Source organism: Panthera tigris, chromosome A3, assembly GCF_018350195.1.
Source record: "Panthera tigris isolate Pti1 chromosome A3, P.tigris_Pti1_mat1.1, whole genome shotgun sequence".
Classification (NCBI taxonomy): Eukaryota; Metazoa; Chordata; class Mammalia; order Carnivora; family Felidae; genus Panthera; species Panthera tigris.
The window spans coordinates 136,196,619-136,209,263 of NC_056662.1; positions in this window are offsets into that span (position 1 = coordinate 136,196,619).

Here is a 12,645-nt window from a genome sequence, read left to right on the forward strand (position 1 = left end):
GAGAGAGACAGGGAGACACGGAATCCGAAGCAGGCTCCAGGCTCCCAGCGGTCAACACAGAGCCCGACGCGGGGCTCGAACTCGCAAACCATGAGATGATGCCCTGAGCCCAAGTTGGACCCTCAGCCTACTGAGCCACCCAGGCGCCCCTGTCTCTAAGCTTCTGATGCCCCCGTGGAGATCTCCAGCCCAGACTTCTCCCCTGGGTTCTGCATCCACATATCTCCCACACACCTGGCTTCCTGCTCGGCTGATGATGAGCTCAGACTCAGCGCCACGTCCGCGGAACTCATCATCTCCCCCAACTCATCTCACCTGCACCCTTTGCACTGTCTGGTGAAGGCAACTCGATTCCTCCAGTGGGCTTAGACCAAGGGCAAACTTTAGAGTCATTCTTCGTTCCTCTCTGTCTTTCCATATTAACCTCTCAGGGTGCGTTGCTGTTGCTGGTGTCCAAGTATGTCCGGAACTGAACCTCTGCTGTGGACACCACGGTTCGGGCCACCACCCGTCTCTGTCAGGTACCGTGGTACTGTTCTGATTCCCTGCTTCTCCATCAGTCCTGTGGCCTTGTGTGCACACACACACGTGTCTGTGTGTGTATGTCTGTGCCTTATGCTTTGTGTTCAAGCTTTTATTTCAGTTAAGTTTTTGTTTATTTATTTTGAGAGAGAGAGAGAGAGTACATGTATGAGGAGGGAGAGGCAGAGAGAGAAGGAGAGAGAATCACAAGCAGGCTCCATGCTGTCAGCTTGGAGCCCCATGCAGGGCTCCAACTCATGAACCTTGAGACCATGACCTGAGCAGAAACTAAGAGTTGGACACTTAACTGACGGAGCCGCCCAGGCGCCCCTGTGTTCAAGCTTTTAATAACATCCCCACATCTGATCTGCCAGTTTTCCTTCTCTCCTGATGTCAGGTTGTTGTGATGTCTGTATCACAGAGGAGGGGTACCCCTGTCTCCTCTTTCCAGGTTCCACTTCCTCCCATTAGCTGTCCTCCGTACTGAAATGTGGTAAGGATTGTCCCCTGCCCCAAGGAGACATCAACAGTCGTTAGCCCTGTGTACACCTGGACCCAATCTAAAGATGTGTCCTGGGAAAATAATTAGGGATAAATTCGAGGACAAATAAGGATTTTGAACATAAATATCTCCCGGTGGATAATTTCTTAAAATAAACTACAGCAAGTTGCAAATGAGTAATGAAATGCTTTTAAAATAGTTAAACATCAGAACATAGGAAATTATTTAATTAAATGAGAAACAATGTGGGATTATTCATTTTGTCTTGTATAATAGGAACACTCTGGCCCACTAAAATGGGATCATTCAATGATCTTTGCATAAATCATGTCATACTTGTTTGTAAGTTTACATTTTAGGCATCTTTAAAGCACAGGGGGACATTTAGGATTCTGAAGACATTTGAGTGCCCGCCCATATTAAGCTTGGAATTTTCCTCCACCCTTTAGAGACGCCTTGTCTACACAGTTTTGAACAGGGATCTCTCTCCTCCCCTCCCCCCTCCCGGCCACCTGTGCCTTATTCCTCTTTTTTCCATCTGTTTTCAAGTCATGTGAATGGAATTATGAACTCTAACATTTGACTTAGTTTTCGTATTTCATCAAATAGCAAATACTTCGTGGAATTGTACAATTATAATGGCAATGTGAATGCCACACAAAACTGGCGACAAGTGAGACGGATTGCGGGCAGCCTGAACACCCAGAGGGGGCCAAATGCACATTCACCCCCATGAGAAGCTACGTAATTTTTGTGGGAGCGACCCCATATTTGTGCAGGGAAAGGGACACAGAACAGACCCCCAGGTCTCCTTAGCAGGCCAACAGGCTTTGGATAACAAGACATCAAGTGATGGTCAGCAGGTGCAGTTTCTTTATTGAAGGAGGACAAACTTGCAGAGGGTTCAAGGAGCTGGATTGAATGGCGGGGTGCCCTCACGCTCCCGGCTGGAGGTGTAGAGCTGGGTGGGACCCCAGCACTTGTGGCCTGAAGTGAAACCCAGGAGGCCTGACTCTTCTGGGACCTGGATTCTATCCGCTGCTCCCCAGGAATAAGCAATGGGTTTCTGATGGCCATCCTGGGGCTGAATGAAGCCAAGTGGCCCCGTGACCCCGAGCTCCAAACCCCTCTGAAGGGCGTCTCTACACACTGTTCACCCTCTGAGCCGAGTGAATGAACGCCCTCTTGCCCGTATGCCTTTTCCAAGTTTTATCAACGAAGAAGGCCCCCTTCACAAAATGGGTGGGTGTCGTGGCTTTTTCCAATGTCCGACGGGACCCTCCTCGGTCACTCAGCTGACAGAGAAGAGGCTGTGTCTGGTTTCTGTCCCTTGACTATCAGAGCATCAGGTGAGTGCAGAGTTAGGGGGGCTTGCACGCAAGCAAGCGCAGGCCTTGCCCCAGTGCGGAGGGGTACAACACAAGCTGGAGGGGGAGGAGAAAGCCCGCAGAGGTCGGGTGGGCAGGGAGTGACTCTGCGGGGGCCCTGAGGGATCCGGGGCCCCTGGGCTCTGCTCCTAGCTCTGCAATTCAGCTTGCTGTGACCTTAAGCAAGGCACTTAAAGGACCACCTTAAAGTCCTCACAGGCGACTCTGCTGTTTCCCACCCAAACACGTAGAGGCCTCAAGGAAATGGCCCAAGGCCTGGTTTTGCCAATAATTGCCGCAGGCTGATGATAAATCACAACCAAGGCGCACAGGGCTCTCCCTCCTGGGAGATCAAAAGGAGGAATGCTTTGAAACGCAAGCTCCCCGGGAGGGAGGGCTGCCCCATCCCCTTGCCTCAGGTAAGATTTCTGTTCAGAACTTTCTGCCTCCACAGCCCCCCTTCTGAGGAAGGGGTGCTCCTAGGACAAGGGAGAAAAGTAAAAGCAAGAGACTGGGACATGAAGGGAGGGCTGGTGACCAACGCCTGGGTTGGACAGTTTTACAGCCTTCATCCAGGGAAGAAACCTGAGCCCACGTGTTGACTGATTTTTCCAAACTCACCTTTGGGTGCCCTCAGACCTCGGGTTCCCGGGGTCTTCGATGATAATCTAAATTTGGTCTTGGCGTTCCCATATCGAAGTCGTGGAACAATGTCTTCCCCCTGCCTCTCCCAGCTCCTCTGGGAGCCAGAGTTTTCCAAGAGCCGCATCACGGTCTCTAAGTGATTATTCAGTCCCGAGAAGGGTGTGCGGTGTGAAAAGTCCACAGAAAACAAATCACCTACAGGCAGGTCTCTTCAAAAGGTCAAGCCTCTCACACACAAAAGGTTTCCGGTGATGAGTCAGGGAGAGACTTGTGAGAGAAGTGTTAACATCAAGTCCTTGTTCAGCAGAAGGCCAATTTATTCATACGAGCCTTTCTCTTCCTGAAAACGGAGGTGGCTTTACGTATGATCGCATGATTTCTCACCTCCGCACGTCCGGGGTTTTTAGCAGGTTTTCTATGTATTTTGCAAGATGGTAAATTGAGACAGGAGGTTAAGTAACATAGAAACTTCAAATTTAGAATGGCTACACCTTTTCCTGGCAGTGAGGAAAGCGCTAAGTGTCTCAAAAGCCAGAACTCTTTCTAAACAGTAGACGCCCGGGGCCGGGGTCTGGGGATTCGTCCCCGGGACCTCGGGAGATACGCGTGGCCCAGCTACTGTCCTTTTGGACTTGGTTTAGAGCCCCCCCACCCCCGCGCTATCCACATTGCCTGTGCGGTTCCTTTGAAGTGTGGAGTAGGTGGGAACTAGATCAGAACACAAAATCTGGCCTTGGGACCACGATCCCCCAAATTCTGTCTTCAAATGCGCCTTGGTTGCCGACGTGTCAGCGTATTCTGAAAACAGAAGGTACGAGATGCCGGCACTTGTGAGGACACGCACACCTGAGAGAGAGCAGGGCAGCCTTCGGACAATGAGGGAGCCCCTGACCTCCTGGGCCTGGGACCAGTGGCCCCCCGGCCATCTGACCTTAGAACCTCTTACGTGGAGGATGACCACAGCAGCAGGGCCTTCGCGGTGCCAGACGTTTCCTTGTTCTGTTATGGACTGAGCGTTCGTGACCCCCCAAATTCATGGGGTGCGGCCCTAACTCCCAATGGGGATAGCTTTTGGAAGCGGGCCTTTGGGAGGTGATTGGGTTGAGAGGAGGTCATGAGGGCGGGGCTCCGGGATGGGGTCAGGGCCCTTCCACACGAAGATACCAGATTTCCCTTTCCGTCTCTCCTCCATGTGAGGGCTCAGCCAGAAGGCGGCCCTCTGGAAGCCGGGAAGAGGCTCTCATAGAACGAGGCCACGCTGGCACCTGATCTTGGACTTCTAGTTTCCAGAAGGGGGAGAGATAAACGTCTGTTGCCGGATGGAAGGAAGTTGCCTTCTCCTCCAGACTTGACTTCTCTCAATACAGTCCTTCGTCACTTAGGATACCTTTTTTTAAACCAGTGGAACAGGAATCGCTTTAACATTTAAGCCTTCAGAAGGCTTTCCTCCCCTTCACGGAGACAGAAAACGAGCTCATCCATTCAAGAGTTTTTCTTAAAAGAGGAGGGATGTGCCAAGGCTGGTCTTTTTCTTGGGCGCTGCTGTAAGGTAATGCATTTTGGATCAATGGCTGTTGGTTCATGATTAGCCATTGGTATTCCCCATTAAAAGAAAATTAGACTGTCACCCAGAAAATAATACTTGAACCATGTTTCAATTTCCAAGAAATCTACAACAGGGGCAGAATATTAATCAGATTGCGCTTTGGGGAGCTGAGGCTAAAGTTATAAATATTTCCTCAGGATGTATGATATAAGGCAATTCGGTTACTGATGAGGCATGAATGCTTGTAATGGCATATTCTGTAGGGTGATTTATTTTAATTGTCACTCTGGGACCTGTTATTACGCAGTGTTAGGATGGGTCACTGCATTAGAAAATTAAAGCTGATGAAAGGAATTCATTTTTAGCCTGTTTGTAAATTCAGGCTTTGGGGGTAAAGAGATGCTGACTGTATACAAATCCTGCTTGACCATTAATTCACTGTTCGTTATCCCTTCTGGAGTTGAAGAGACTTGGGGCTACAGTCCTCACTGCCATGGGGTCCCCCATGCCAGCCACAGCTGCTTCTGGCCAGGATGCAGGGACTGGGATAAGACAAGATGCCACTCGTGGGGGGGCACATGCCATCAGGCTACGACGGGTAGGTGTGAGGTTGGGTGTCCAGAATGGAACCAGGTGGGAGCAGGGGAGATGACGAGCCTTTGTCAAAGTCCAGCACACGACGGGTCCTTGTGTGCTATGTTGGAACTACCAACCCATGTGACCTCTAGTGTCTCCTAATTCGGGTGGCATTACCTGTCTTTTACTAATACGAGTTCAGAGAGATTAACTAACGGAAAGAAGCTTGCGCAGTTAGTAAGACGCAACAGAATAGTTTAGTTTGTAGTTGAAACCTATGGGGAAGACAAAGACTCTTTCTTTCTTTCTTTTTTATTTTAATTTAATTTAACTTAATTTAATTTAATTTAATTTTATTTTATTTTTTGCCTTTCAATGATAAACGTTGCATCGCTAGCTATGTAAGAGCACAGATTTCATTAATAGCATAGATTCTTATAGAACACCTATACGGTGGCCCTATCTTCTAGAAAGCTCCTAGAAAACATTGTTTGTTTGTTGTTTTGCTTTGTTTTTTAAGTTGGTTAGATAGGACCTCTTGGCAAGTGTGGACAATGTGTGGGGGTGTGGGGGGTGGCAGGGGAATAAGAACAACACATGTCCCAGACTCAAGACAGTGTTTTGAACAGAGCCCTCCAGGTGTGTAATCCCTCAGTGCCTGCACAATAGAACAAAAAGACGGTGATGCACCTTGGAGATACGCAGTAATTCGCCGTATTTTTTGCTGAAATGGATCCATCCTTTGTGTGTTAAAATAGCAAATTGCCTGCCATGTAATATCTAGTCAGTTTCCAGAGCAGAATAAGAAAGTGAGATGTCAAAAGTCTTGTCTGCTATTTACATAATTACCAGATTAAGTAGGAATTGTGTAAATGCAAATGAGGTGCAGGTGCCTGCCACGTGGAGATTGCCCAAATTATACCCGGTGCGTCTAGAGAAATTATCCCTTTTGTGTCATCTCACTGGCATAAAGGTTCAGAGTTTGAGAAACTAGCTTCTGGAGGTACAGCCATTGTAGCTGAGAGCGAGCGGACCAACACGCCGGGTCCCAGTCTTGGCATCCCCAGAAGGTCCGCTTTGTTGAGGACCCGATGGGATCGCGCCTCGACGGCGAGGCTTTTGTTCCTTCCGCCTGGGCGGAGACATTGCACTGTGCCCAGGCAATATATTTTTAATGACATTTAACAAGTAAATCTTGAATTGTTCAGTCATTAATTTCTATTACATCTAAATTAAGCTCTTTCGTTCTAACTCATCCTACAGGCAGCAAATGTAAAACTCTAGTATCTCACACGCGTTGGTAAAAAGGTGACAAAAAAAGGCACGTCTACCGCCTTATGGTGTAAGTCTTTGAGCATGACGCAAACATTCAAAGCACTGTCTCCTGGTCAAACACTGCTTTGTTTCCACATCGGACGGACCAGTTGCGGAGCTTACGTTGCATATGTCACCATTCGGCTAACATTAGAAGTAGGGAGACAAAATTGTACTCATCAATCTCAGGTTTCCTAGGATACTCATACTTTTAGATGCTATATTTATTTTCAAAACAGTAGCTCATTGAAGACACAACCGAAGGTCATCGGCTATCAGCATTCTTGTGAGTTTTTCTTTAAATTTGTTTTAATGTGTATTTATTTTTGAGACAGAGAGAGACAGAGCATGAACGGGGGAGGGGCAGAGAGAGAGGGAGACACAGAATCGGAAGCAGGCTCCAGGCTCTGAGCTGTCAGCACAGAGCCCGACTCGGGGCTCGAACTCACAGACCGTGAGATCATGACCTGAGCCGAAGTCGGACGCTTAACCAGCTGAGCCACCCAGGAGCCCCAATTGCGAGTTTTTCTTAAATGAGAACTTGGTTTAAATGGGGGCTACTAAAAAAATAAAATAAAATAAAATAAAATAAAATAACTACTTCTTCAATTAAATACACAACGGTAATTAAATACACAATGACACAATTAAATACACAACACTGAACTGTTAAGATCAGTTTGCCTTTGCAAACTGGTTTTTCTCCAGCAAAGGTCATCAAGTTATCTTCGCTTCAGACTCTCTCTTCCTTTCTAATTTCTCTGTTCCCTCCTCCGGGAACCTCATTCTTCTGGCCCCTTCTGTTCCAGACACCCGGTCATATCTGACAATTGTTTTTCTCTTCTGTTACGCGGATGAGTCTCCCCAGCACAAGACGTAATGATCTTCCTTTTAATTGTTTCGTATTCATGACGCTTCCCACATCCCATCATTTTACAGCCAGGCCACCACATTTGGGGACCTCTTCAGCCCCAGGTTCCTCCCACGCCCCATCCGCCTGTCCCCTGATGCCACTTCTTTTCATTGTGTTCTATTTCTCTGTCTACTGACACCCTCCTCTCTGCTCCGGGGCTTTTCCTCATGGCTTCCTTTCCCTCAAGAGCCCAATCTTCTCAACACTTTCCCTTGCTGTCCTCGTTGTTTCGGTTGACATGCTGGGGAGCTTTATCATACACCCATGAGCCCTTGCATTTCATTTGTATTTTGGTTTCACACTAAGCACGTAACTCATACGAGTAACGAGGCCATTCTCCCACCATTCTTGCTGCTTCTGTTACATGTGATCTGTGCTCATGGGAGCTCGTGTGTGGGAGACAGAGTGGTCGCAGGGGTCGACCTGTAAGCACGGAACCTGACACCGTGTGCGCAGAGCTTTGTTAGAGTCAGACTGAGTGTGATAGTCATCACGGGGCAGCTGTCTGCCACCACCACCTTCCCAACCACACTGGGCCACTTGCTGAACTGAATCTGATTCAGCGCGGGAACACCAGAAAAGTTTGGAAGATTACGAACTTGCGATGCAAGAATGCCTCTTTCCTTTCTACCTTCTCTTCCCTGCATATGTATGACCACGTAACACGCTATCATTTGTTCCTCCACAAAGTCTCGGCTACGCTGGAACCTAGATCCATCTTTGAGAACCTTGCAGAAGCTCCTGTCATATTTATCATCGCAGGGGGAACTGCTGAATGTTGCACGGTCACTGATTTTAGCTTCAGATAGTTTGTGCGATCGACTCTGAAGACCTTGGTCTTCTCTAATTTCCTTGAGGCAAATAAGAATGTTGATACCAGACTATGTCCTTGGGACCGAGAATTCTACTGAGTAGGAGTCTAAATAGCATCTAAGCCTCTGATCTTCAAAATCCACACTCCGTAAGCGCTGACACCTTTTACGCAGGCCTGGCTGTGGGGAGTCAGTTCTTCTGCTTCTGTCCCCAATTAGAGTCGCCAGATTTAGCGAATAAAACTACAGCGCAACTAGGTTAAATGTGAATTTCAGATAAACAATGAATACCTTCTTATTGTAAGTGCGTCGCAAATATTGCAAAGTGTTAGTGTCGGTACATGGGACATACTAACATTCAAAATTCTTCATTGTTTACCTTAAATTTCTCTGGATATCCTATATTTTATCTGGCAATCATCTCAATTTTTCATCCTAAGTAACTGGAACTGGGTAAAGCCTTCTCACGCACTAGTCCGATAGGTATAAAGCAGAATTATGTGCCACTAACACGAGGGATCTGGTACGTTCCCTTTGGTGTTTCTTCGCTCTTTTTATCTGGCAACCTCCATTTCCTCTCTGTCTGCCTAAACACAGCCCCACAAGCCCCACACCGGGGCTACCCTTCCGTGTATTTGTTCACCTGCTCGGCTCGTTCTACTGCGCTGTCTTTATGATTATTCCCTCATCACGTGTCCCAGAGAGTTATTTCTGCCTCCCTGCAGATGTTGTGATCCTAGGCTTCCTCTCTGTTATAATTGCCTCTGTCTGAAGACCTCCCCCTCTCTTTAATTTCCTCTGGAGCATCTAGGCCTGCTGATGGAGACATTTCCGCGTCCTGCTCTGACCCTGCACCCGATTGCTGTCTACCTAACAGACACCCGGCAGACTATCTATCCCCTGCCCGAGCCAGGCCAGCAGCCCTGGAGAATCCGTTACTGTCCCAAGGAGCCTGCTCAGGTGAACATCTCTGCACCCACAGCCTGTTTCCCTCCCTCGGCCTGAGTGAGGAGCAGCCTCTGGGGGCGCCTGGGTGGCTCAGTCGGTTGAACGTCCAACTTCGGCTCAGGTCATGATCTCACCCGTCTGAGTTCGAGCCCCGTGTCGGGCTCTGTGCCGACAGCTCGAAGCCTGGAGCCTGCTTCGGATCCTGTGTCTCCCTCTCTCTCTGTTACTCCCTGCTTTCTCTTTCTCTCTCTCTCTCTCTCTCTCAAAAATAAATATAGCTTACAAAAATACAAATAAAAATTTAAAAAGCAGCAGCAGCTTCTGTTCGCTGGTCCTTTGCCCCAATGGAGCAGTTTCACGCAGGACTGGCTCTTCTGGACACTTTTTAAACTGTACAATAAGGAAAGTGTTCTGATGAGGGGGACCTCAAGCATCCTCCATGCATTTCTGACTTGAAAGTCGATAATGTATCCGAGAGAAATACTGAGAAGTAGTTTTGATGTCGCGAACGGCTGTTTAGAAGAGAACGTCACTGAGAATTCCTTATGGACATCCCATGGGAACGGAGGCACGTTTGTCTCACCTGGCACTACGTGGGTCTGTGCTTACGTATCTAAAGTTTCCTTGTGAGGTTTCTGACAGGCAAGGACCATTATTTCGAGGATCGCTTTGATCACCTTCACAAATCATTATGTTACCACAGGTGGGGTGGAAAGTTCTTACCCTCCGATGGCTTAAGATTTCTATAAACTACATTTTTGGGTCTCTACGTAGTGACTCCTCACGTCCAAGCCCACTGCGATCTGTGAGTTGTTCTTCTTGATGGAGTTTGTGCAGAGATGGGAGAGAGGTTTCCGGATGGGCCTGGAGGGCCGGGACGTCGGGGAACTTTCTGCGGTCCCTCCACAAATGCTTCACCACAAGTGGGTGACAGTTTTCTTAACTGTTTAGTGTTTGATTTCGCTCAGCTGCCAAGTAGAAAGTACTTCGTGACATGCCTCCTTCATGTGCATGAGGAGGGAGGGGTAGAGGTGGCATTCTAAATTTAATTAGCTATCAATACTATCATTAATAAGATTTTATTTCTTTCATGATAATGTATATCCAAATCTGAAGGGGATGAAAATACACCCTTTTCCCCTTCAATTTTTGTTCTCGCCGACATCATCAACTCTCTGGAAGTTACTCTTCCCTGTTCCAGCAATTACCTGTTGCAAATCATCTCATGGTTTATAAAGGGCTTCCACATGTGGTGTAAGATTCATATATCATCTTGGGGCATCTGGGTGGCTCAACCAGTTGAGCGTCCAACTCTTGATCTGGGCTCAGGTCACGATCTCACAGTTCGTGGGTTTGAGCCCCTCATTGGGCTCTGGACTGACAGCAAAGAACCTGCTTGAGATTTTCTCTCTCCCCCTCTCTCTCTGCCCCTCCCCCTCAAAATAAATAAATAAATAAATAAACTTAAAAAATAGATTCATATATCATCCTAAAACATAGACAACACATTGTATGATCTAGTGTAAAGGCTGAACTGTCATAAGAATGAGACCCAATGTGGTTTAGATAAAGCCAAAGTCCTGAGGAGCGTACTTTAAAATGGCAGTGGTCTGCTTCTCTTCCTTACTTGGGGACAAAGGTGGCTTCCGACACGATCGCGTTGGAACCCTGGGCGGGAGCGTCTCTCTTTTCAAATGGCCAAACCTAGAAATCATGCATTTCCATATTTCCATGCATCAGTTATCAACAAAAAGAAAGAATATGTAGAAGGAGCACCCGATGTCTTCAGGTACAGAACAGGAAGCAGCAGGTGTCATTCTGCTCCCAGGGCCATACCCAAGGGAGCTGAGAAATGTGGTTAGCGGGCCATTGGCTATTCCTCTGCTGCTGTGCTCCTGCGGAAGAAAGGGGGGGCGGGTATAAATCCCTGCCACAAATCCCAAGGATCAAAGAAATTAAGCAATGTGCTTCCTCCTCATTTTGTCTGTATATGAATCTTACTAATAAGGCCTGGATCTAATTCTATGTCTTTTGTAAATTCTTGGATAATCATTGCATTCGAAAGTGATTTTACTTCCGCTGAATCATCTCTGTGTCCTTTACTGTCTGACCTGTTTCGTTCTCCTTTCACTATCGGCTGCCTTTGTGTGGGAGATGTTTGTTTTCAACTAGGCTGTGAACACTTAAAATTATCGAGAAATCTGATCGCATAGATCTGTATTGTATATTTTGAGGCTTGTATTGTGTGTTTCACGTAGTAAACATTAATTTTGAAACGCGGCTAGCAATCCGTGGTAGCAATCCATGGTTGTATTTGTGACTCTGTTGTCATGCAGCACGTGGCTGTGATTGTGTCAAAAAAAGGGGGTGAAGAATGGGGTCTGGTGGGGCTATGAAATGTGTGCACGCACACACACACACACACACACACACAGACACACATCCTTTCCCCTTCAACCAGACCTGTCATTTCTGCATTCTAGTTGTGCTGGATGAAAGTCCCCTGTTATGGGTTGAATTCTCCCAAACTCCTATGTTGAAGCCCTAACCCCGGTACCAGTAAATGTAACCTTATTTGGAAAAAGGGTCTTAGCAGATGATCAAGTTAGGATGAGGTGAAGAGAGTGGGCTCTAACCCAGTCTGACTGTGTCCTTATAAAAAGAAGAAATGTGGACACGAGATACAGAAGGGGCCAGCTCTGCCCATGCCTTGACCTTGGACTTCTCTTCTCCAGAAGTGTAAGGGAATGAATTCCCGGTAAGCCACTCAGTGAGGGCACTTGTTGTAACAGCCCCAGGAGACTAATTCACCCTCATCCGTAACTTTCCACACATTCCTTGGTGTTCTGTAAAAAGAACCCACTCACTCCTTGTGCGGCTACCTTACGGTTGGGTGTTACTACAAGTTCAAAACTGTGTCAAGTATCAGAGAACCCCACGGTCAGAACATCCTGCTTTTACATGTCTAGGTAACATTGCTTATATGTACTCTAAACCCAATGGATTAGATCCTCTTTGTAATAATGGTCCCTTTCTGGCCGCAGGTGGAGTGTTTCCATTTTAAATTGTTTTCCTATTAGTTGTGTTGCCTTGGCAAATTAGATAGGAAGAATACAATTGCACTCTTTCAAGATTCCGTCTTCTTCCTCTGAGCCCGCTGAAACTTTTTTTCCCTGAGATCTGTGAAAAGCTTTTCTCCTTTTCAAGATTCTCTTTTCAAGCCATAAATACACGCACATTTATAGAGCTAGATAGCCTGCCATGTATTTCTGCAAAATCAGAGGCCCGCCTCCCTCACAGAGTTAAATACTGTTTAGCAACTTGCGAGGCTGCAACAGATCTAGAGGCTACTGCTTCCCCATCTTGTGCCCTTAATGAAGCCATACGAGCCTTATTCTCGTAAAAATATATGCTCCTCACAATGGTGGCTAAATACAAATTCCATACCTTTAAAAAATAAACAAATGAGCCACATAGTATTCATCACATAGCTTTGTGCC